At 35.7% G+C, this 25,169-nt stretch overlaps 1 pseudogene across 1 annotated transcript in view; it reads left to right on the top strand.

Moving 5' to 3' along the window:
• The window catches only part of LOC114302175 (putative LRR receptor-like serine/threonine-protein kinase At1g53430), a 47,168-nt pseudogene extending 30,785 nt beyond the window's left edge, over nt 1–16,383 (top strand). The window contains exons 12-23 of the transcript XR_014339221.1: nt 218–289; nt 1,971–2,045; nt 2,142–2,177; nt 6,508–6,540; nt 6,772–6,877; nt 7,168–7,219; nt 11,674–11,844; nt 12,376–12,493; nt 12,574–12,784; nt 12,896–13,150; nt 15,053–15,206; nt 15,647–16,383. The product of XR_014339221.1 is annotated as a putative LRR receptor-like serine/threonine-protein kinase At1g53430 (transcript). The remainder of the gene's footprint in view (nt 1–217; nt 290–1,970; nt 2,046–2,141; nt 2,178–6,507; nt 6,541–6,771; nt 6,878–7,167; nt 7,220–11,673; nt 11,845–12,375; nt 12,494–12,573; nt 12,785–12,895; nt 13,151–15,052; nt 15,207–15,646) is intronic.
• Nucleotides 16,384–25,169: the final 8,786 nt, after the last annotated feature.

The following is a 25,169-nucleotide window of genomic DNA, read 5'->3' as shown; positions in this document are numbered from 1 at the left end:
GGATTTTCACTTCAAAATATCAAATCTGGATTTAAATTCACTTTTGTAACGTTCGAGGGTGCAAATGCCATGTGATCCATTTTGAAAAGCTCAAATTTTGTATGGCCCCCAATACTTTGTGTGAGATTCTTGGCGGTATTTCTTGTCACAATACTAATGCTCCAGTTGCGCAGAAATCTAAGTGCCCGAACTAATTGATGATTTCGCTTTTGTTTAGTTATTTAACTGGTAACTTGCTCAATGGATCTGTGCCTACTTGGATGCTGGATAGTAAACTGAAGTTGTCAATGTAAGTTTCTCTTCCAAACCCTTAATAAAGGTGTCAATGTTATGTAAAATTGTCTAATCTCATTCCTCATGCAATAAATCATTAATCTACTTTGATTATTAGTTCTTTCCATGTTGGTTCTTGTGTGCTTTTGTTTGCATGATGTGTGAAACACTTGGGCCGAATTGCAATTTGTGCCAGGCATGCCAGGACTGAATGCAATCCAATTGGAATAAAGCATGACTTCTAATCAAGATTGATTGTGTGTGATTAAGAGAATGGACCCCTTGGTTTGGGTTGTCTCAATGAAGAGGACTGCTATAATTTTGTAACTCTGTGAAAATAAATGGAATTGAAATAAGTGCTGGAAAATGAAGACTGGTAATGAAATACAATTGAAATTGAACATGAATTGAAATTGAAAGATAAGTACGGGAATTAAAATAAATAAATTGGATAATTGAAATGATATGAGGTGATCTTGAGTTGTGTTGGTGCTCGACGTTTTGCTTATTGCCACTTGACATCTTTATATAGTGTTCCATCCCACTAATAGCTAGAAACTTCTTTCTCACATTCTGCTCAATTGTAGATTGATCAAACCATTCTAATTGCACCAAGTGGACAACCTTTGTCTCCCACTAACCTAACGATGCTATGGTCCCTACTGCAAATCAAGATTGCTGATTGGATGGTGATACCACCTCGTGGTATCACCGTTAGTGTAAATTCTTAATTTGTCATTACGATGTCTTGCAAGCTAGAGCACTTTCCACATGGAGAAAAAGAAAACTTCATTAACAATTTGACTTCCAATGCCCTTGAACTTGGGACGAGATTGTTCATTCATGTCACCATCGGGGGGGGGAATGGAAAAAAGGAATGAGAACGAGATGGAAGCTTTCTTGCTGGAGTTCATTCCTTGATCCTTGGGCAAACAACAGTTTTCTATTTTGCCCAAAAACCTATTTCCAAATTCCAATAGCATATTGTACCACAAAATGGTAATTTATCAAAAATAAATTAAAATTTTGGACCACATAAGTGGTTAAATGCATAGATGGTTAAAATATTCTTCTAGGTTAGGGGTGTTGTGCCAATTTGTATGTTTAAATTGAAGAAGAAAATATCTCAAAATCTTGTGTACTTTATTGAAACATCTAATGTGTAATAAGTTTAGAGCCCTAACAGATCTTCTTATTTAGAACTTAGACTTTTCTTTCAAGTTTATTTCCTTAATCTTCAAAATGCACACAAAAATTGTGAGTTGGCACCTGCCAGCATGGGGTGAAAAAATTCTACCTTCCATTTTCTGTTGCACGATTACCTAAAACAAATGAAAAATTGGCTGTCTCAATGTTAGAAGGCATCGATGCATCATAAAATTTTCCTTGATTGGAGTTGAAGATGTAGACATTATGCCACAATCAGATGGACAAATTAGCAACTAGATGCATCCCTTAAGACTCTTAACAACTGAGTGGAAATAAAACTCCCATTTTTTGGATTGTCAGATGGTTACAGCTTTTACCCACACACACTTGGGGTGGTTGGGGTTTGGTGGAGGGGAAAAAAGGGGCCAAGATAGGTAAATTGTTTTTAATAGTATAACTTCACTTCCAACCAGCATGCATGAAACATAGTTCTTACTTTTATATTGCATTCAAGATAAGAAGAATCCTAATGTGAATTCTGTGTGCAGCGATCTATCCTATAACAACTTAAGCTCATCAGTTGATTCTGTCAATTCATCTTGCCAAAGCCGACAAAGTAAATTGTAAGAATGCTTTTGTCCTACTTAATAATTACTACCATAATCTCTCAAAAAATTTATGTGTATCCAGCTCAACTTTTCACTCTCTATTTTCTACAGGAACTTGTTTGGAAGCTCTTCAGAGGACAATGCTTCGTAAATTTCTGAAACTTTGGAAGAAGTTCATTCATAATAATTTTTTGTTGTTTTCATAAATTATTTGGGCAGTGTTTCAGTTTATTTCTTTCTTATGTAACCTAAATTCTAATATAATATGTTGTTGACTGGTTCAAAATCTCATGTTGTTCTGTCAGTGAAATTGTAATAACCCTCATGCTATCCTAACCATACTCATATGCATTCATGTGATTCTGTCTTGTAAGCTTGCGTTTCAAGTCTTGTCCTTGTTCGTTTAAGTGTTACAGCATGTTTAGTGCCTTGCTTGGTGTGAGTTTAGCCGAGGTCGTCTTCAGTCTAGAATTATCTTGGAACCCCTTTGTTTGACCTCCACCTTCGCCCTAACATGTTGGCCGAGATGTCACTATCTAGGCCGAGGTGTTCATCACCAAGGCCGAGGTGTGAATCATCTAGGCCGAGATGTTACCTTTGCACCTAAGTGATCTTGTCCCGGAGTGGTATGACCTAGACCGAGGTGTGGCACATCTAGGCCAAGGTGTGGCACAGCTTAGTCAAGTGTTGTCCTTCCTAGCCGAGGTCATTATTCCCTTACTTGCCGATGCCTTGCTTTTAGCCGAGATCATTGCCTACCGAAGTGCCCATGCCATCTTGCTTGTTGAACACACTTTGTCATAGTTTTGTCTTGTCACTCAGCCACCTTTTTGTGTAGCACCAACCAGCCGCTGCCATGTGCCCCTGTAGAGGGTTAAGTCAGCCAGCAGACCTAGAAATGTATCATTTTGCTATATGTCTTTGTTAAAACATATCACCTACTTCACCCACTTAAACCTACTCCACTAAACCTAACCCACTACACCACTACCACCTCACCTACTCCACTAAACCTAACCCACTACACCACTACCACCTCCACTTCACCTACTCCTTACCTACTACACACTCACCCTCTTCTATATATAGGAATCATGAATCATTGTAATAAATAGAACATTAAATCAATCAATAATACATCAATTTATTTAACGTGGTATCAGAGCAGGTTTAGAACCTACTATTTTTGCTTCCCCGGCGGGCGGCAATCTCACCTTAGCCGTCCGCCGGACCTCAACCTAGTCCGCCGGACCTCTACACATACCTTCACTCCGCTGCCACATTTCTTGCTGCTGGAGTTTTGTACTCATCCAAATTCATGATCATCTCCATTGCCTTGATGCTGATCGTGCCCTTTCTCTGCACACCAACAACATCGTCTGAATCTAAATCTGAAGGTGCTTTTATCAAGAAGACCATCTCTTCCCACTCCATCGTCATCTTCTCCAAGTCCTACTGCCCGTATTGTAAAAGGGCAAAAGCTGTCTTCAAAGAGTTGAACCAAACACCACATGTTATTGAGCTTGATCAGAGAGAAGATGGGTGGAACATTCAGGATGCCCTGAGTGAGATTGTTGGCAGGCGTACTGTACCACAGGTGTTCATTAATGGAAAACACATTGGAGGCTCAGATGATACTGTTGAAGCGTATGAGAGTGGAGAACTAGCAAAGCTTTTAGGTGTTTATGCACAGTTTAAGGATGATCTTTAAGCCAAGAATCCAGTCTCCATGTGATTTATTCTCTTACTTCTGTATGCAATGGTCGGAATAATCATGTCGGCTCCAGCAACAAGAAAGGGCAAACTGCATTACCCTTTTCTCTCACCCATGTGATGATGTGACCCAACTTTTGTCCCCCTCTTTTCATTTCTTTATTTTTTTTTCTTTTACTCACCCATGTGACCCACGATGTTCCCACCTACACTTTTTCTTTTCATTACACTCTTGTTCCCCACTTTCTTTATTATATATATATATATATATATATATCTTTTTATTATATTATATTTAAAAAAAAAAAAAAAAAAACATCATCTCTCCTCTGTTTGATTTCCAACTCCATTATTTTTATTTATTTTCTCCAAACCACTTTCCTTATTTCCCCCATCTTTCATTTTTGATTTCAAATATATTTTTATTATTTTTTCTTTATTTTTCTTTCACATTATTTTTAATCTTTTTCCAATTCCTTTCATCCCATATAGCTTTGCACACCAAACCATATTTTATTCATCTCAGGGATCCACCCCGATCACAATTTTACACCAAAAAAAAAAAAAAAAAAAAAAAAAAAACACCAACAGCTTTGTTTTCTTTTCTGCAACCGGCCACCAACCGACCTCACTTCTTCGCCTATTCCACCGGTCTTTTCTTTTTGCCTCCGTCCTGGACGGCCCTTGCCGGTGTTGCCTCCGTGTTTCCCACTCCACTGGGCATGCTCACTCCACCCTGCTCCTCCACTACAGCATATGGCGGACCTCCAAATCGGAACATCACGGTGGCCTTCCGCTTCAGCTCCTTATTTTCCGCCTTTAGCACACTTATCTCTGCTCGCGCATCCTTATACATGCGTTGGAGCAGAGCCAGTTGGGCGTTTAGCTGCTGCACCTCATTTGTCCTGCTCTGCAGCCGGTGCGACAAGTTTGTGACCGCAATCATGGTTTCCACACATGACTTCAGAGTATACTGATTGGCCTCAATATCAGTTTGCACCGCCATTTTTTGCTCCACCGACCGCATCGGAAAGTTCAACGGAGCAAACACAGAGGTGTTTGGTTGAGGTTCACTGGCCACCGCACCAGTTCTCTCTCTTGTTGACTCATTGAGGTCGGGAAAGAGAGTGAGCAGCCCACGGGAAGACGAAGCCATTTTCTGGGCAACAGAGTGTTACAGCGTATTACAGAGTTTCTCTCTCAGCAAAGGAAGAATTTTTCAGAGGTTTCTCTCAGTTTTTCTGTCTCAGCTTCTGCCTTAACCTCAGCCTCCGTCTTGGTTAAATAGCCGAGGCAGCCACGCGTATCGCGCGCCACTTGACGCCAGACAACAAACGGGCGCGCCAGCCAAGGCACTCACGTGCCTCTCCATCATATCTGGCACGCCTTTTTATGGATTGGGCACGCCTTTTGATGGCATTCTTGGAAGTCCGTACGTGCTAAGGGACTATAAGCACTTGTAGCACAAAGTTTGAAAGTCCGTACGTGCTAAGGGATTATAAGCACTTGTAGCACAAAGTTTGGAAGTCCGTACGTGCTAGGGGACTCTAAGCATTAGTAGCACAAGTCTTTAGTGTCAGGGGACTATAATGCAACGGCACCATTAAATTGAGATATCTCCCTTGTTTTGCTTGTCTTGTCTTGTTTGCCACCGACGGTTTACCGCGTGGGTTGTTTGCCCGGATGTCATCACTTGTATTAATGATGTTAGTAAGCATCCTTTGAAACTTGACAGATTTGGAAGATGGACTTGGTTCATCCCTTGACTTGCACTAATTATGTTATGTATTGTTTGATAAAGAACTTGAATACCAGTCATGCAAACCCCTTTATTTCTTATACCATTCACTGAGTATCCAAGCTCACCCTCTCTATATATATATGTAGGTGATGAGCAGGAAGGCGGTGACGCCTAGGTGTGACTCGCAAGCTTGTTTTGGGTTTTTGTTATGCCGGCCTAACTTGTATTCATGTCTGCAGTCTTGAAAATTATGCTTCTCGGCTTATAATGCTTGTAATTTACACATGTCGGCTGGAGAAGCCTTTTGATCAAGATGTAAAATGTATTTTGTACTTTATTGTATTTGTATCCAAGTTGTATTATTATGTAAAGTTGTATGCCATCCCATGTAACTTACGCACTGCTCTTATGGACCACTTGTTTTTTTTAAATTATTGTTTCCGCACTTGTGAGCCCCATATATATATTATACTCTGTTTGTGTGTGAATTTTGAAAGTTGACCTTCGGTAATCTCGGATTATTGGCCATCACGGCACCAAACTACTAAGGGCGGTTTGGGGTCGTGACAGAAATTCTTACCTTCCCTGGTTGTCTAAATATTATTTATTTCCTTGTGTTGATATTTTGACCAGTTAACTCTCAGTCATACTATTCTTCTTTTTATTTTTTTTCCGTCTCCTTTTTACGTCTTCTTATCATTTCCGTGTAAAGCATTTACCTGAGTTTAAGGCTTACACACTTGGGGATTGGAAACTGAAAATATGATGTTGAGATTCCATTGGTCTTCTTTCCAGGTGTAGCTAGTGGATAAAAAATCGTGGCTTAAAGAATATTTTTTTTAGAAAAAAATGTTTAGCTTCTTTTAGATTAAAATCACAAATAAGGATAAAAATGTACTTGATTGTTTATTTTTTGGGGGGTTAGGGGGAGGGTGTTATCGAGTAATTCTTTCCTAGATCTCTTTGTCTGCTATCTTTCTTTTTATTTCAGAGGTAAATAATCTGGTTATGTTTTTGTCTCAGATGTCTCTTCTTTCCATATAAATTGTGGTGGAAGTGAAGTAGCTGTTGATGGAAAAACGTATGAAAAAGATACAGATTCAGCTGGGTCTTCATGGCTTTTCATAAGCCCAACTAATTGGGCATTTAGCAGCACTGGTGACCTTGTGGAAGATAATCGCCCTTTAAAGACATACCATTGGACAAATACTTCAAGCCTCTGTATGAAGAATTCCGAGTTGTACATGAATGCACAGCTTTCTCCCCTATCCCTTATGGTTTCTGTTGACTAAATGGAAACTACACAGTAAACCTTCACTTTGCAGATATCACGTTTACTGATGATGAAACATATTTCAGTGTAGGAAGACGCATATTTGATGTTTACATTCAGGTAACATTATACTTTCACACCCATAAAATTTGATGTAGAAAGGTTTCTTTTTCTCGTATTATATTTTTGTTGGTAACTCATTTTGAAGTGGTACTCTTAAAGGAGGTGATGTCCGTGTTAATGGCTATAGCCAAGTATTTAGCATTCGATTTTTCATCGATTGCTATAAGAAATGAATTATTATTAATTTTTTTTGGCAAGGTTAACATAACAGATCCCTGCCACAGTGAAATTTAAACAGTTGCCTTCTGCATATGGAGTTCATGTGTGATTGGATTAAATTGCTGCAGGGAAAGCGGGTGCTGGAGGATTTTAATATTGAGCATGCAGCAGGTGGGGTTGGTAAGGAAACCATACAAAATTTGTAAGAAAAATTGATGTATATTATTGATTGATGTATTTATATTTTCTGTCTATTACAAATGGTTCCTTATATAGATGTAGGTGTAGGTGTAGTGGGTTAGGTTTAGTGGAGTAGGTGAGGTGGTAGTGGTGTAGTGGGTTAGGTTTAGTGGAGTAGGTGAGGTGGTAGTGGTGGTAGGTTTATTGATAAATTTTAACAGCCCCCCGCAAACTCAAGAAGGATAGAAACTAACCAACTTGAGTTTGGAGAGAGGAACAAAACAAGAAAATACATAAAAATAAAAGAGGATAGGAGACACTGTATGGTCGTGTCAGACCATTGGTGAAGACACTGGATGGTGGTGTCATAACGTTGTAGAGGACACTGTATGGTGGTGTCAAAACGTTGTAGAGGACACTGTATGGGGGTGTCATAACGTTGTAGAGGACACTGGATGGCGGTGTCAGACCGATGTAGAAGACAGTTTATGGGGTCATGTCGGACCGTTGTAGAAGACAGTTTATGGGGTCATGTCGGACCGTTGTAGTAGACAATGTTGTGACAGTTGTTGTGACAGTTTACGGAGTCTTGCTGGACCCTTGTAGAAACTAACCGGAATCAATGTCGGGACAGTTTACAGAGTCTTGTCGGACCCTTGTAGAAACTAACCGGAATCAATATCGGGACAGTTTACAGAGTCTTGTCGGACCCATAAAGGAGCTAACCGGAATCAATGTCGGGACAGTTTACAGAGTCTTGTCGGACCCTTGAAAAAGTTGCACCCTCAAAAGGTGTGCCCAATTTTGTCAAAAGGCGTGCCATCAAAAGGCGTGCCCAATTCATCAAAAGGCGTGCCATCAAAAGGCGTGCCATCAAAAGACGGGCCATCAAAAGGCGCGCCCATGTTGTCGGCGAGCGTCGAGCGGCGCATGATGCGCGTGTCTGCCGCTTCGTCAGGGTCTGTATAAATCGAAGCGGAGGCTGAGGCTGGGAAGCATAACAAACCAGTCTGAAACCTCTGAACCTTTGCAGTCTGAAACACTCTGTAAACACTCTGTAACCAACCCGTCTCTGAAACACTCAGCAACATGGCCTCTTCTTCCCGTCCAGCTACCCAAAACATGGCCTCCTCGTCCCGTGGTCTGCTCACGCTCTTTCCAGAACTGAACGAGCCCACAAGAGAAGTAACTGGTGCGGTGGCCAGTGAACCGCAACCAAACACCTCTGTGTTTGCTCCGTTGGACTTTTCGATGCGGTCGGTGGAGCAAAAAATGGCAGTGCAAACGGACATTGAAGCCAATCAGTATACTTTGAAGTCCTGTGTGGAGACGATGACGGCAGTCACAAACTTGTCGCACCGGCTGCAGAGCAGGACAAATGAGGTGCAACAGTTAAACTCCCAGCTAGCTCTGCTCCAACGCATGTATAAGGATGCACGAGCAGAGATAAGTGTGCTAAAGGCGGAAAACAAGGAGCTGAAGCGGAAGGCCACCGTGATGTTCCGATTTGGAGGGCTGCCATATGCGGCAGTGGAGGAGCCGGGAGTAGTGATCATGCCCAGTGGAGTGGGAAACACGGAGGCAACACCGGCAAGGGCCGCCCAGGACGGAGGCAAAAAGAAAAGACCGGCGGCTGAGTAGAGAAGAAAAAATCCCACTGTGGGTGTGGTGGTTTTGTTTGTGTGTGTTTTTTTTTTTTTTTTTTTTTTTTTTTTTTTTTTTTTTGTTTTTGTTTTTGATGTAAAATGGTGAACGGGGGGAGCCCCGACATGAATAAAAGGAGTGTGGTGTGCAAGGTCGTCTTATGCCTGGTTGTTTTTTTTTTTTTGTTTTTTTTTTGTTTGTTTGTTTGTTTGTTTTTTTTTTTTTTTTGTGGTTGTGCAAAAATAAAAAAAGAAACAAAAAAATAATAATAATAAGAATAATAATAAGACTAATAAGAATGGGCTGTGCAATAGATTAAAAGAAACATAGATATATATAGATAGAGATATATTAAAATAAGAGAAAGTGGAGTGGGGTGGATTAAATAAAAAAAAAAAAAGAAAAGGGGCTCTTTATGCAGGTGTATGTCGGCTAGTGGAGAAAAAGAAAGGAAAAGAGGGTGGCTGAATATGCCTTTCACTATGCTAAGGCCCATGGTAGAGAGAGAGTGTCTGCAATCCACAAAGCCAACATCATGCAGAAAACTGACGGTCTCTTTCTTAAGTGTTGTTGCGAAGTTGCCGAGAAGTATCCTGACATAACATATGAGGAAGTTGTTATTGACAACTGCTGTATGATGCTTGTGAAAAATCCATCTCTTTTTGACCTTCTAGTGATGCCTAATCTGTATGGTGACATTATCAGTGGCCTTTGTGCTGGGTTGATTAGAGGCTTGGGCTTAACACCAAGCTGCAATATTGGTGAGGGAGGCATTGCTCTTGCTGAGGCTGTGCATGGTTCTGCACCTGATATTGCTGGAAAGAATCTGGCAAACCCAACAGCTCTAATGTTGAGTGCTGTAACGATGCTTCGCCATCTGGAGCTGCATGATAAAGCTGATCAGATACCATGTTAAAGTTGATGACAGATCTGGCTTCAACCCGCATGGTTTCGAGCCATGGCTTGTTCTAGAAAGAGAAAGTATGAGAGAGATCTTGCGAGTTGATGGAGGTCTCAAATTGGTTGAGGTCCGGCGGGCGGTCAAGGCAAAGTTGCCGCCCGCCGGAAGGCGAAGAATACCAAGAGCTTAACCTTGCTCTGATACCATGTAAGAAAAATTGATGTATATTATTGATTGATGTATTTATATTTTCTGTCTATTACAAATGGTTCCTTATATAGATGTAGGTGTAGGTGTAGTGGGTTAGGTTTAGTGGAGTAGGTGAGGTGGTAGTGGTGTAGTGGGTTAGGTTTAGTGGAGTAGGTGAGGTGGTGGTGGTGGTAGGTTTATTGATAAATTTTAACAAAATTTTACTGCAAAAGTGACTAAAAGCACATTAGATATACGGTTCCATTGGGAAGGAAGAGGGACAACTGGTATCCCTTTTAAAGGAGTATATGGTCCTCTCATTTCAGCCATTTCGTAGTATGTTGTACAACTTCTACTACCTTGTTTTTTCTTGTGTTAATGATTTGGGATTGACCTCATCTGGCCACTGCGATCTTAACAAATTTCACATTATTTCTTACATCATGCATCGATTGTAGTAAACCACAGAAAATGGAATTACATATTTATTATAATGAGTCTTCCTTTTCACTAAATGTTTAGTAAATAAATGACCTCATTTTAAAGTATCAACCATAGTTACTAGGAAATCTCTTTGATGGAGGAACTTGTTCTTTGAAAACTTGATTTTGGAAAGGAGACAAACCCAACATGAATTTTAAAGAACTTGTCATAAGCTCTTAGGAAATGTTGGAAAAACTTCCTAGACACACTTTTATCTTAACTTTTTCTATTTTTCATGCATGCAAAGCTTATTTTTTAGCAACAATATGTAACTATTGTTGCAAGTTTCTTCGTATATTGTTTAACATTAGTATTTTAATCGAGTATGAAAGTAGTCAAAGGCTTTATATTGTTATTTCAAGACTTCTAAAATATTTGCTTTTACATATTCTACTCGATCCTATATGACCTATCATTTCTAGTTTCCTATAATATTTTTTTGACCATTTTTCACGTTTCTGTTTCCCGTATTTATTTCCCATAATGACAATTATGATTTCAACTATCGGTATTAGGTGATTACTCCTTTACCTTTATAAGTCTAATGATTCACAAAATCAGATGCATTCATATCAATGCTGTTTCTGGAGAGCCTTCTAAAATAGTTAGGCAAATCATAATACTGATAAATGGATTTTGATGATATTGAACTGTGAAAGGTTGAAAAAGAGGACAGTGCAATTGCTTTTATCACTTCTTTATGTTTGTTTTGATTACATTGCCAATGGAACAAATTTTCTTACCGGCAGCAAGATATCATTCTCCTATAAATAGAAATTGACATCTCAATGATTTTATTCATGTCAAAATGTGGTCATTTTTTGCAGGCCTTCTCATCTTTGATTGGGTTATTGTTGGGATAATTCCACATTCCAACTAAGCAAAATGATTTTACATTTATGTTCATTTACAATTGCTAGTTAATAAAAGTGATTCAAATTTTGGGAGTCCTGAGTTTTGACTTTTGAACAAGAGTAACCGTGTGACTACATACATGGTAATGGAATTATTTTAGTTGTGTCTTAGCCTTTACTACAGTGTCACGCAAACTAGCAAAACCAATAAATGTAAGCATGAGGTTTTTCTGTACATTTAAAATGTGAAGTTTAAAGAGAGAAAAGGGATAATAAATTATTGTTCTTTTTCCCTTTTGATTGTTTTTTGTTCACTTGGATCCCATTCATTAATCACCTTAACAATTTCATCTCGTTGGTGTATCTGTTTTCGGTTCATGCAGGTTTTGATCCATCAGAGAATGGGAGTAATGCATCTGTATCAGGAAAGGGAAATACTATATCTGCAGGCAGTATAGTTGGAATTGTGGCTGGAGTAGTATCTGCTATCTTCCTAATGCTGGATATTCTTTGGTGGAAAGGATGTCTACAACACAATAATACGATGGAACATGGTATTTTCAATGTCTGTTATGTTATTTACCCCAATAAGCACATTGTGTAAACATGTCATGGTTCAGTAGTTTTTATTGTCCAGAACTTTTTTTAGAATCCAAACGAGTGTTTGGTTCACTAGAATTAAGGTTGGAATGGAATTGTCATTTGATTAGAACATTCATTCCCATGTTTGGTTCGGTAAAAAGGAAAGAAATGTACATTCCAAATTGACTCACCATTCACCAATTTAGGAGAATGGTCATTCCATTGGGAGGTCGATGAATAGCCATTCCATGCCTGCCCAAAATCATCAAGTCTACCAAACACTGCCTTAGGAATTAGGATTGATGCAATACAAGTTTGGTTTGCTCATTGTGGGAGTGCTTTATTTAGACAAAATTACTATCTCCAGGTCAAGTGGGACTTGTTGATTTCTCCGAGCATAGAAGATAAGGATGATTTTTTTTTTTTTTTAATGCAAATTATTAGGAATGAGCCTCTTGACTTTATTGAATGTGCTTACTTATCTAGTTGAGCTTCTTCCACAGATCTGAAGGGTCTAGAACTACATACTGGTTCATTTACCTTAGGCAAATTAAAGCTGCCACAAAGAATTTTGATTTTGCTAATAAGATTGGAGAGGGTGGTTTTGGTTTGGTGTACATGGTATCTTGTGGTAGATTTACTTTTTTCCTGGTGTTAATAGTAATTCAACTATTTGTAATTGACATTGTTCTGAAATGAAGGGCCTTTTATTGGATGGCACTGTGATTGCTGCGAAGCAGCTTTCTTCCAAATCAAAGCAAGGAAATCGCGAGTTTGTGAATGAGATAGGCATGATTTCTGCCTTACAACAGCCTAATTTGGTAAAGCTCTATGGATGTTGCATTGAAGGAAATCAACTGTTGCTAGTATACGAGTACATGGAAAATAACAACCTTGCTCGTGCTTTGTTTGGTAAATTTCAACCTCATGCTTCTCTCCATTGCATGCTTTTGGTATCAGAAAATAAACACATATTTTAGCGTATTAATATTTTTGAGTTTTTAATCATTTGGCAATCTGAAGGACCTGAAGAACACCGGTTAACACTAGACTGGCCAACTAGGCACCGGATCTGTATTGGTATTGCAAAAGGTTTGGCTTATCTACATGAATCAACACTGAAGATTGTCCACAGAGACATCAAGGCTGCTAATGTGTTGCTGCTAATGTGTTGCTTGATAAAAATCTTAATCCTAAGATATCTGACTTTGGCCTTGCAAAGCTTGATGATGAAGAGGAGAATACCCACATAAGCACTCGGAGGATTGTGGGAACTCCGTAAGCTGTCAAATTCTTATTGTTGTTAACGAATTATTTATATTATATTTTTGGTTGATAATGTTCATGTTATTATCATTATTATGATTATTGTTGTTGCAACCAATGAATGCACTGCCTAAAGTTCCCCCCCTCCCCCCCCAAAAAAAAATAGTATCATAATTTGTTTTCCCCAGAAGTCCTCAAAGGCAATGACCTAATTTTAGATATGCCCTTGTGGAAATAAAGCAGTGCATATTATTGACTACATTGATAGAGGTATATACATAACAACATGTCACAAAAACAATGGTGATGTTTTATTTTGTATTTTGCAGTGGGTATATATCACCGGAATACGCAATGTGGCGTTACTTAACTGACAAGGCGGATGTTTATAGTTTTGGAGTTGTGGCCTTAGAAATTGTCTGCGGGAGGAGTGCCACTAGTAGTTACAGGAGAAATGAGGATTCCTTTAATCTTCTTGAGTTGGTAACTTATAAGTCTTGCTTTCTTATTTATATTGTTTGTTGTTGTAATTATTTGCATTGGTAGAAGTATATCAAGGAAAATTTTCTTTGAAAAGCTCGTGTTTGCATATAAAAAGGAGGTCAATCCTTTTATCAATAAGAAATATATTAATTATTAAAGATGGGAAAAATTGACTGACTTGGTTAATTAATTGTTATTTGGATGTCCTTTTGTATTTGAGTGGTCCTGTTCATAATTATAGAACATCTTAATATAGTAATTAGCTTTCATAAATAATCTCCTTTAGCATAAAATGTGAGACTTTCTCATGTTTCGTGTGTGGAAATGTTTAGGTTTTCTTGAAATAATAAAATAGAATCTTTTCGACATCAATTTCGATAAATGGCTATTCTCCTGATTGCGTTTTAGATATTGAATTTCTATATCAAAAGCTTGCAACTTTTCATTTTCCGTTAAAACAAACTGTCCTCTGTGTGTTTAGGCACTGTACTTAAAGGAGAAAGGGAATTTGATGGAGCTAGTGGATCAGAGGTTGGAATCAGATTTCAACAAAGAACAAGTGATGATGATGCTTAATGTAGCTCTGCTATGCACTAATGCCAGAGCAGCAATCAGGCCTACAATGTCTTCAGTGGTAAGCATGCTCGAAGGCAAAGCCGAGGTTCAAAGTATTTCAATTGATGGTATAGAGCCCGAGAAGACAGATAACCGGTTCCAATACAGCCCTGAAATGAGCACGAGTGACAGCCATAGCCACGGTATCTCAACTGACAGGCCATGGACTGACTCCAAATCTGCCTCTGATCTTTACCCACTCAAATTGAGTTCTCAATAGCAAAAGAGAGATTGAAGTGTTTGTTACACATCCTCTGTATTGTGTTTTGCGTATGTATAGACATTGCTGCTGTATGTCCGTTTGGTTATGTTTTTCTGACTACTATTTTTTTTTTTTTTCTCTTTACTTTCGTAGTGCATGAATCCATATGAATGCATGTCACTCTGTAATGCAAGAGTCGATATTTTATAGTCTTTGTTTTTGGTTCGACGATCTATCTATTAGTATATGTTGTGTGTGTGTGTTTTTTTTTTTTTTTTTTTTTTTGTGTCGTAGGCAGTTTGTTTTTGTTTTAGTTGAATTATTTTTGTTAATGAATTATTTATATTATATTTTTGGTTGATAATGTTCTTGTTATTATCATTATTATGATTATTGTTGTTGCAACCAATGAAATCACTGCCTAAAGTTTCAAAAAAAAAAAAAAAAATTAGTATCATAATTTGTTTCCCCAGAAATCCTCAAAGGCAATGACCAAATGTTAGGTATGCCCTTGTGGAAATAAAGCAGTGCATATTATTGACTACATTGATAGAGGTATATACATGACAATATGTCACAAAAACAATGGCGATGTTTTATTTTGTATTTTGCAGTGGGTATATGGCACCTGAATACGCAATGTGGGGTTACTTAACTGACAAGGCAGATGTTTATAGTTTCGGAGTTGTGGCCTTAGAAATTGTCTTTGGGAGGAGTGCCACTGGTAGTTCCAGGAGAAAGGAGGATTCCATTAATCTTCTTGAGTTGGTAACTTGTAAATCTTACTTTCTTTTGTATATTGTTTGTTGTTTTAATTATTTGCATTGGTAGAAGTATATCAAGGAAAATTTTCTTTGAAAAGCTTGTGTTTGCATAAAAAAGGAGGTCAATCCTTTATCAATAAGAAATATATTTATTCTTAAAGATGGGAAAAATTGACTTATTTGGTTAATTAATTCTTATTTGGATTTCCTTTGTATTTGAGTGGTCCTGTTCATAATTATAGAACATTTTAATATAGTAATTAGCTTTAATAAATAATTCCTTTAGTATAAAATGTGAGACTTCCTCATATTTCTTCATGTGTGGAAATTTTTAGGTTTTCTTGAAATAATAAAATAGAATGTGTTTTAGATATTGAATTTCTATATCAAAAGCTTGCAACTTTTCATTTTTCATTAAAACAAAACTGTCCTCTGTGTTTGTAGGCACTGGACTTAAAGGAAAAAGGGAATTTGATGGAGCTAGTGGATCCGAGGTTGGAATCAGATTTCAACAAAGAACAAGTGATGGTGATGCTTAATGTAGCTCTGCTATGCACTAGTGCCACAGCAGCAATCAGGCCTACAATGTCTTCAGTGGTAAGCATGCTAGAAGGCAAAGCTGAGGTTCAAAGGTTTTCAATTGATGGTATAGAGCCCGAGAAGACAGATAACCGGTTCCAATACAGCCCTGAAATGAGCACGAGTGACAGCCATAGCCACGGTATCTCAACTGACGGGCCATGGACTGACACCACATCCGCCTCTGATCTTTACCCACTCAAATTGAGTTCTCAGTGGCAAAAGAGAGATTGAAGTGTTCGTTACACATCCTCTCAATTGTTTTTGCATATGTATAGACATTGCTGTTGTATGTCCATTTGGTTATGTTTTTTTGACTACTATTTTTTTTTTTTCTCTTTACTTTCTTAGTGCATGAATCCATATGAATGCATGTCAGACTCTGTAATGCAAGAGTCGGTTATGTTAGAGTCTTTGTTTTTGGTTCGATGATCTATTTATTAGTATATGTTATGTAGTTTTTTCTTTTTTTTGGTTGGTGTTGTTGTTGTTGTGTCGTAGGCTGTTTGTTTTTGTTTTAGTTGAGGCTTATTTGGAAGATGGTCTTGTGTTTGTGATGAATCTTGATCTGTATGGCTATATTATCAAAAACTATTATATCATCTTTATGGTTATTGAAGTTCTTTTCTTAGCAAATGGCAATAATAATAATAATGAAGTGCATGTAATTTACAAAAAATAAAAATTTAAACAATCTTCAATATCTGTTGAAAAACACAAATCACGTGCTGCTCCTTGTTTTTCGATAAGTATATTTTTAAAAGTAAATTTTTCATTTTTTTAGAGATAAACATAATAAAATAAAATAAAAATATTAGGATTATTGGACTGATTTAATTTTTTTCATGAATGATATACATGGATGGTCTTATAAAATGAACAATTCGGACTATTGAAACATGACTTGTGGTTGGTCTTGCAAGCTCCTCAAGTTCTCTCAAATTTATATTTGAACTTGGGAGAAATTTAACCTTATGGCAATATAACTTTATTTGGTTTTGATTGATTTTTTTGAAAATTGAGTATTTTATTTTTTATGTTTTTAGTAAATTATTTTAATATTTTAAGTAAATTTTTTACGTTTTAGATGTACCTAACTTATATGCGCTTAAAAAGTAAAATATTTGTGAAAAATATTTTTAAAAAATCAATAAATACACAAGAATACGAAATATAATATTTTTTGTATTTTTTTTTTATATTTTTGGTATTTAGTGAATTTTTAAATTTTTTTTTCATAAATACTTTTTAATTTTATTTATATTATGTGTATCTAAAAGCTATTTTTTAAAAATACTAAAAAAATTCATGAAAACAAAATAAAAATATGAAAAATAAAAAAAAGTTAATCTTCAAAAAAGAAGAATAAACCAAACAAGGTGATATATGTTTGTAAATGATTTTTTTGAGTTTTTTTATAGGAGTTTAATTTTTTTAACTTTTTAGCTAAAATGCAAACAAATGCTGCGTGATACATTTTTCAGTACCATCGCATTCATCGCTACGTGTCGTGCGAAGCATGCTAAACCATCCCTTCTTTTCCAGCAAAACGGAATTATTTTTTTCCTTTTAAGTTTTATTATGAACCCATAAATCATTGGAAATATATATATATATATATATAATTGGTTCTACTAATCAATCTTTAAAAACTTTATTCATTTGAAATACATTATATTTTTTAGGTGATATTTTTTATCATTAGATACAAAAGAAATGAATTACACACATTTATTAATGATAAATTACATTGACTTCTCATGAGATTTAAAAAAAATATCACAACATAATTAGTGTAAAGATTGAGATAATCGAGATAAAATATACATTTAAATATAAAAAGAATACCAATATTATTATGTTTTTAGATTCATTTGACTAATAAATTATTAATAAAATTGAGCTATGAATGTTTTGTGAATTAAAGTCTAATAGGAGGCTAATATAATTATGTCAAAATTTTGAAATTTATTGCATTTTTTTATGCATCAAGGGAGTTCAGTGTAATTTAACACTAGTTATGACATTATTATTAATCCTACTGATTATACTTATTACAAATTTCAAAAACCTCTTAAATTATGTCACATCATCAATTAGTACACAAGTTAGTACACTAGTTAGTACATATATGTTGGCACCATAAATCTGTAATTTTTATTATTATTTATTGTTTATATAATTACAGGACATGTGGCATCCTCCTACTCATTTGGAGGTTATGAGAAGTTATGAAATGTGAAAAGATGATGGAGAATAAAGCGAAGAATATGGAGCATGAATTGGAGGTTAAAGGAAGTTATAAAGACATTGAGAGATATGTGGCATTATGGGAATGAAGATGGAAGAGTGAGTAGTTTTAGGTGGTTATTGCTGCAAGTTTTTTTCTACAAATATTTGCCTATAAATAGCCATTCATTGCTACATTGTAAAGGGGCCAGAACTTAAATCAAAGACAATTGATTTCAATATTTCTTGTCATTTTCCTTATCTTAGGAGTAGTTTAACATAGATTTATATTTCGAAGCATTTATTTTCAGCATTTCATTTTCAAAGCATTTTATGCACTTCTTTTTCGAAGCATAGGAGTAGAGATAAGTAATTATTACTTTAATTGTTCACTCAATCGTCTTTCTCCGTCCCTCATTCTTCTTTTAATTTTTCTTTTCTCTACACTTGGCAATTTTGAAGTCCTTTTTGTTGAGGCAAAAGAACCATCAACGCAATCACTTGATAATTGGCTTAAATTTAATCTGTAAGGGTTTTTCAATCCTTACTGGCACGCTCGCATTTATGATATTTTCTTTCGTAAGAAAAATAAGCCAACAATATAGCATTATTCTAAAAGATTTTGGTAAAAAGTCTGTTCATATACAGTATATTCATTTATTAGCATAATACCATGTTATGTATGGACGCTATATGTATTTTTTAGTTTTTAAAAATAAAATTTTGATTAATATCTTTAAATAAATATTTTTAAAATTTTAAATTATATAAGATTACAATTATAGTTGGATTTGTTTTTAAAAAAAATAAAATAAATTTCAAATTAGATATAGATTAAATATGGCTAGAATTTTTTTTTTCTTTCTATATAAAGGATTTTAAAATTTAAAATTATAAATACAATTAAATGAGCCAACTCATATTATTGCAGTTCTTTGTCACATTTATAATCAGTGACAAATTTGAAATTACCATATTGATTGTAAACGTATTTAATGAAAGGACTTTTTTTAAGTGTGCCTTGCATATGGTATGCAAGGCATTTACATCTTTTTATTTTGCATTTACACATTTGTATGTATTGGGCTATATCAAAATATTTGAAAACTTACACTTTGGTGACCTGCTTCCAGGTAAATTAATAAAATAATATATTATATGACTAAAGGTGTAAATGGTCACAAAAAATGTATAAGTTTTCACAAAAGGGGTATATTTTCACGAAAGGCGTAAGGAATTTCAGAAAAAGGCGTAACTGATTTCTGAAAAGTTACACCTTTTTCTGAAAACTTACGCCTTCTGTGAAATCATTTACACCTTTTATGAATACTTACTCCTTTTGTGAGTTGACTTAACAAAGGTGTAAACAAACGAAAACTTACACATTTTGCTTAAGCTTACACCTTTTCGTGAAAATACTTACACCATTTTTGAAAAGTTACTCATTTTGCGTAAGAATTTTTGGCATAACATTTATAATACCTTTTCTTCGCACTTATACCTTTTGTGGAAGTCCAACTTAAAGCTTTTTCGGAAGTCACTTATACCTTTTGTGAAAAAATAAATTCATCAAATTTACACATTTTGCTTCAACTTATACCTTTTCGTGGAAGTACTTATATTTTTTTTGAAAAGTTACTCATTTTGTGTAAGAATTTTTGGCATAACATCTATACATTTTGCTTCGAACTTACACCTTTTGTGGAAGCCCAACTTAAAGCTTTTCGGAAGTCACTTATACCTTTTGTGAAAAAATAAATTCATCAAATTTACACATTTTGCTTCAGCTTATACCTTTTCGTGGAAGTGCTTATATTTTTTTTGAAAAGTTACTCATTTTGTGAAATAATTTTTGTCATAAGATTTATACTTTTTCTTCAAACTTACACCTTTTGTGAAAGAGTATATAAGTACAAAAGTATAAATGTTATGCCAAAAATTCTTACACAAAAGGAGTAACTTTTCAAAAACGGTGTAAGTATTTTCAGGAAAATGTGTAAGCTTAAGCAAAATGTGCAAATTTCATGAATTTTTTTTTTCACAAAAGGTATAAGTGACTTCCGAAATAGCTTTAAGTTGGGCTTTCACAAAAGGTGTAAGTTTGAAGAAAAAGTATAAATCTTATGCCAACAATTCTTACACAAAAGGAGTAACTTTTCAAAAATGGTGTAAATATTTTCACGAAAAGTATGAAGGAGTAACATTTCAAAGTGTTGATAACCAGAAAAGGAGTAACAAAGGGTTCATTTCAAAATGTTCGTAAACACGGAAGGAGTAACATATGTTCATCTCAAAGTAGTAAACACAAAAGGAGTAACATTTCGAAGTGTTCATAAACCAATTGAGACAACCACTGAACAAATCAAAGAGTTCGTGACCCCCGCTGACCACCCAAGCGTCGGTGGGCTCCGGTGCTCACAGCCTTCTGAGATCGGCACCTCCACTGGCACCGCCGCCGCAAATCAAAGGTTTTTTGAAAGATTGGCTATCGATCTTGGTCTCTCTGTGTCGATATCGGTCTCTCTCTGTCGATCCCTGTTTATCTCGGTCTGTCTCCAGCGATCTTGGTCTGTCTGTGTCCATGTGGGTCTCTTCTCTGTCGATCTCTGTCGATTTCGGTCCCTCTGTCGATCAGTGTCCATCTAGGTCTCTATGTCTGTTGATCTCAGTCTATATCTCTCTCTCTCTCTCTGTCCGTTGCTCTATATTAAAAATGGTTCTCTTTTACATTGACATACTTGGTTGGATTTGGACTCAGAGTCGCTATTCGAAGCCCTCCCAGACTCGTCTTCTCTGAAACGGAGTTTTACTGGGAGAAAGGCCAAGCCCTCCGAAATGCCCTTCTCTCTCACATTGCCATTATCTGAACAAGACAAATACAGTGTGATTAGATTTTAGGAACTTACAGGTTTTCGGGAGAAAAAACGGAACTTAGACGTTTTGCGAAGTTACTTACATCTCTTTGTGGCATAAGATTTATACTTTTTCTTCGAACTTACACCGTTTGTGAAAGCCCAACTTAAATCTTTTGTGTAAGAATTTTTGTCATAAGATTTATACTTTTTCTCCGAACTTACACCTTTTGTGGAAAAAAAAATTCATGAAATTTACACATTTTCCTTAAGCTTACACCTTTTCATGGAAGTGCTTACACCATTTTTGAAACGTTACTCCTTTGGTGTAAGAACTTTTGGCATAACATTTATACTTTGTCTTCGAACTTACACCTTTTGTGAAAGCCTAACTTAAAGCTTCGTCGGAAGTCACTTATACCATTTGTGAAAAAAAAAATTCATAAAATTTACACATTTTGCTTAAGCTTACACCTTTTCGTGAAAGTGCTTACACAATTTTTGAAAAGGTACTCCTTTTGTGTAAGAATTTTTGGCATAACATTTAAGCTTTTTCTTCCAACTTACACCTTTTGTGAAAGCCCAACTTAAAGCATCTTCGGAAGTCACTTATACCTTTTGTGAAAAAAAAAATTAATGAAATTTACACATTTTGCTTAAACTTACACCTTTTCGGGAACATATTTACACCATTTTTGAAAAGGTACTCCTTTTATGTAAGAATTTTTGGCATAACATTTATACTTTTTCTTCCAACTTACACCTTTTGTGAAAGCCCAACTTAAAGCATTTTCGGAAGTCACTTATACCTTTTGTGAAAAAAAAGATTAATGAAATTTACACCTTTTGCTTAAGCTTACACCTTTTCGGGAACATATTTACACCATTTTTGAAAATATACTCCTTTTGTGTAAGAATTTTTGTCATAACATTTACTCCTTTTGTGCTTATATACTCTTTCACAAAAGGTATAAGTTAGAATAAAAAGTATAAATGTTATGCCAAAAATTCTTACACAAAAGGAGTAACTTTTCAAAAATGGTGTAAGTATTTTCACGAAAAGGTGTAAGCTTAAGAAAAATGTGTAAATTTGATGATTTTTTTTTTCCCAAAAGGTGTAAGTGACTTCCGAAGAAGCTTTAAGTTGGGGTTTCATAGAAGGTGTAAGTTCGAAGAAAAAGTATAAATGTTATGCCAAAAATTCTTACACAAAAGCAGTAACTTTTCAAAAATGGTGTAAGCACTTCCACGAAAAGGTGTAAGCTTAAGCAAAATGTGTAAATTTGATGAATTTTTATTTTCACAAAAGGTATAAGTGACTTTCGACGAAGCTTTAAGTTGGGCTTTCACAAAATGTGTAAGTTCGAAGACAAAGTATAAATGTTATGCCAAAAATTCTTACACAAAAGGAGTAACTTTTCAAAAATGGTGTAATCACTTCCACGAAAAGGTGTAAGCTTAAGCAAAAGGTGCAAATTTGATGAATTTTTTTTTTCACAAAAGGTATAAGTGACTTCCGAAGATGCTTTAAGTTGGGTTTTCACAAAAGGTGTAAGTTGGAAGAAAAAATATAAATGTTATGCCAAAAATTCTTACACAAAAGGAGTAACTTTTCAAAAATGGTGCAAGCCCTTCCACGAAAAGGTGTAAGCTTAAGCAAAATGTGTAAATTTGATGAATTTTTTTTTTCACAAATGGTATAAGTGACTTTCGACGAAGCTTTAAGTTGCCGCTCACAAACGGTAAAAATTCTTGAACAAAAGGAATAACTTTTCAAAAATTGTGTAAGTATTTTCACAAAAAGTATGAAGGAGTAACATTTCAAAGTGTTCATAACCACAAATGGAGTAATAAAGCGTTCATTTCAAAATATTCGTAAACACAGAAGGAGTAACATCAAGTGTTGATTTCAAAGTATTCGTAGTAAACACAAAAGGAGTAACATTTCGAAGTGTTCATAAACAAATTGGGACAACCACTGAACAAATCAAAGGGTTCGTGACCCCCGCTGACCACCCAAGCGTCGGTGGCCTCCGGTGCTCATAGCCTTCTGAGATCGGTACCTCCACTGGCACCGCCGCCGCAAATCAAAGGTTTTTTTCTCTCTGGCTATCGATCTTGGTCTCTCTGTGTCGATGTCGACCTATTCTCCGTCGATGTCAGTCTCTCTCTGTCGATCCCTGTTTATCTCGGTTTGTCTCCAGCGATCTTGGTTTGTCTGTGTCCATGTGGGTCTCTTCTCCATCGATCTCTGTCAATTTCGGTCCCTCTGTCGATCTCGGAGTGGCTGCTCTGTCGATCAGTGTCCATCTAGGTCTCTATGTCTGTTGATCTCAGTCTATCTCTCTCTCTCTCTCTCTCTCTCTCTCTCTCCGTTGCTCTATATTAAAAACGGTTCTCTTTTACATTGACATACTTGGTTGGATTTGGACTTGGAGTCGCTATTCCAAGCCCTCCCAGACTCGTCGTCTCTAAAACGGAGTTCTACTGAGAGAAAGGCCAAGGCCTCCGAAACGCCCTTCTCTCTCACATTTCCATTATTTGAACAAGAAAAATACAGTGTGATTCGATTTTAGGAACTTCCAGGTTTTGGGGGGAAAAAACGGAACTTACACGTTTTGCGAAGTTACTCACATCCCTTGTGAAAAAACTTACACTATTTGTGAAAGGTTACACATTTGTGAAATAATTTATTTTATAAAATTTAGACCTTTTCATTGAAATACTTAAACTTTTTGTGAGAAGTTACTAATTTATTAAAAATCATGTCTATTAAAAAATTTACACGTTTTATTGGAACTTACACTTTTTCTGAGAATAGAACTTACACCTTTTTTGAAATAAGTTACATCTTTTCTGAACATGCTAACACCTTTTATGGAAATCTGAATTATATTTTCCTAAAATTTAAACCTTCAATGGGAAGTTACACCATTGTGACATAACTTTCATGTTTTGTGAAAACTACATACATGTTTTTGAAAATATACACCTTGCATGGAAGGAGTATTTGAATAAAATTTATACCTTTTGTTAAAAACATAAACCTTTTCTGAATGATTACACCTTTTTGTGGGAACGCTTACACCGTTTCTGAATGGTTACTGCTTTTGTGAATAACTTTTTTCATAAAATTTATACTTTTATGGGATATTACAACTTTTCTGCCAGCAAAACTTACACCTTTTTAAAAAATTTACACCTTCTATGGAAAATATGTTTTCAGCAAGTTTATACCTTATTTTAAAAGCTTACACCTCTTCTAAAAAGGTACTCCTTTTGTGAAGCAAACATGTTAAAAAATTTTTACACCTTTTAAATAGGAGTTATATCTTTGGTGAAGACAGTTAGACCTTTTTTGAAAATTTACACGTTTTATGGAAAATAAGCTTTTGATAAAGTTTGTTAAAAGAAATTATTTGACAAAAGGTATAACCTTTTCAAATATGTTGCATGTTTGTCCGAAGAAGGTGTAAATGACCATAGAAAAGATGTAAGTTTTGTTTTTCACTAAAGGTGTAACTTGAAATAATAAGTGTAAATTTTATGAAAAAGGTTTTTCCACAAAATGTGTAATTTTTCAAGAAGTTGTAAATATTTCCGAGAGAAGGTGTAAATTTTTAGGAAAGGTGTAAAATTTAGGAATAGTTGTAAACTTTGTGAGTTTTTACAAAAGGTATAAGTTCTCGAAGAAGACCAATCATCGAAGCTGAATGTTTCGTTTTTACAAAAGATATAAGTTCCTAAAGAAGACCAATCCCAATAAAGCTGAATGTTTCGTTTTTAGAAAAGATCCAAGGTGTAACTTTTATTAAGAAAATTAATGTAAAGATATAAGTTCCAAGGTATAACTTTTATGAAGAAAATTAATTTATAAATGATGTCAGTTTTCATTAAAAGGTGTAAGTTGTCAGAATAAGTATAAAATTTTCAAAAATACCGAAGTGTTCAGAAGAGGTGTAAGTTCCGTCGGCCCGTCCGTCTCTCTTCCATCTCGGACCTCTCTCTTTGTTTGTCTTTCTCGCTGCCCGTCTCTCCGTTGTTCCATTTCCCCGTAGCTGTAAGGTTTTACAGAGAAAAATATTTGAGGGCCGAGCTTAAGTTCTTGGGAAGGCTAGCCATGGAAGTGGATGCATAAATACTTTTTTTAAGTTGATTTTTGTCGGTGGAGCACAACCGCAAGGGTTAATCGAGCACCACCGTTGGTTCGTCTGATCCGGTTGGTATTTCCTTTAGTTCGTGCTGGTACATTATCTGTCTCCTTGTTTGTCTTCTATCATTCGCATAAACCTTCACACCCAACCCGA

This window comes from Camellia sinensis, chromosome 8 (assembly GCF_055761805.1).
Source record: "Camellia sinensis isolate YWXY chromosome 8, ASM5576180v1, whole genome shotgun sequence".
Classification (NCBI taxonomy): domain Eukaryota; kingdom Viridiplantae; phylum Streptophyta; class Magnoliopsida; order Ericales; family Theaceae; genus Camellia; species Camellia sinensis.
The sequence above is the reverse complement of the archived record's forward strand: the minus strand, read 5'-3'. Positions and strand labels throughout refer to the sequence as shown.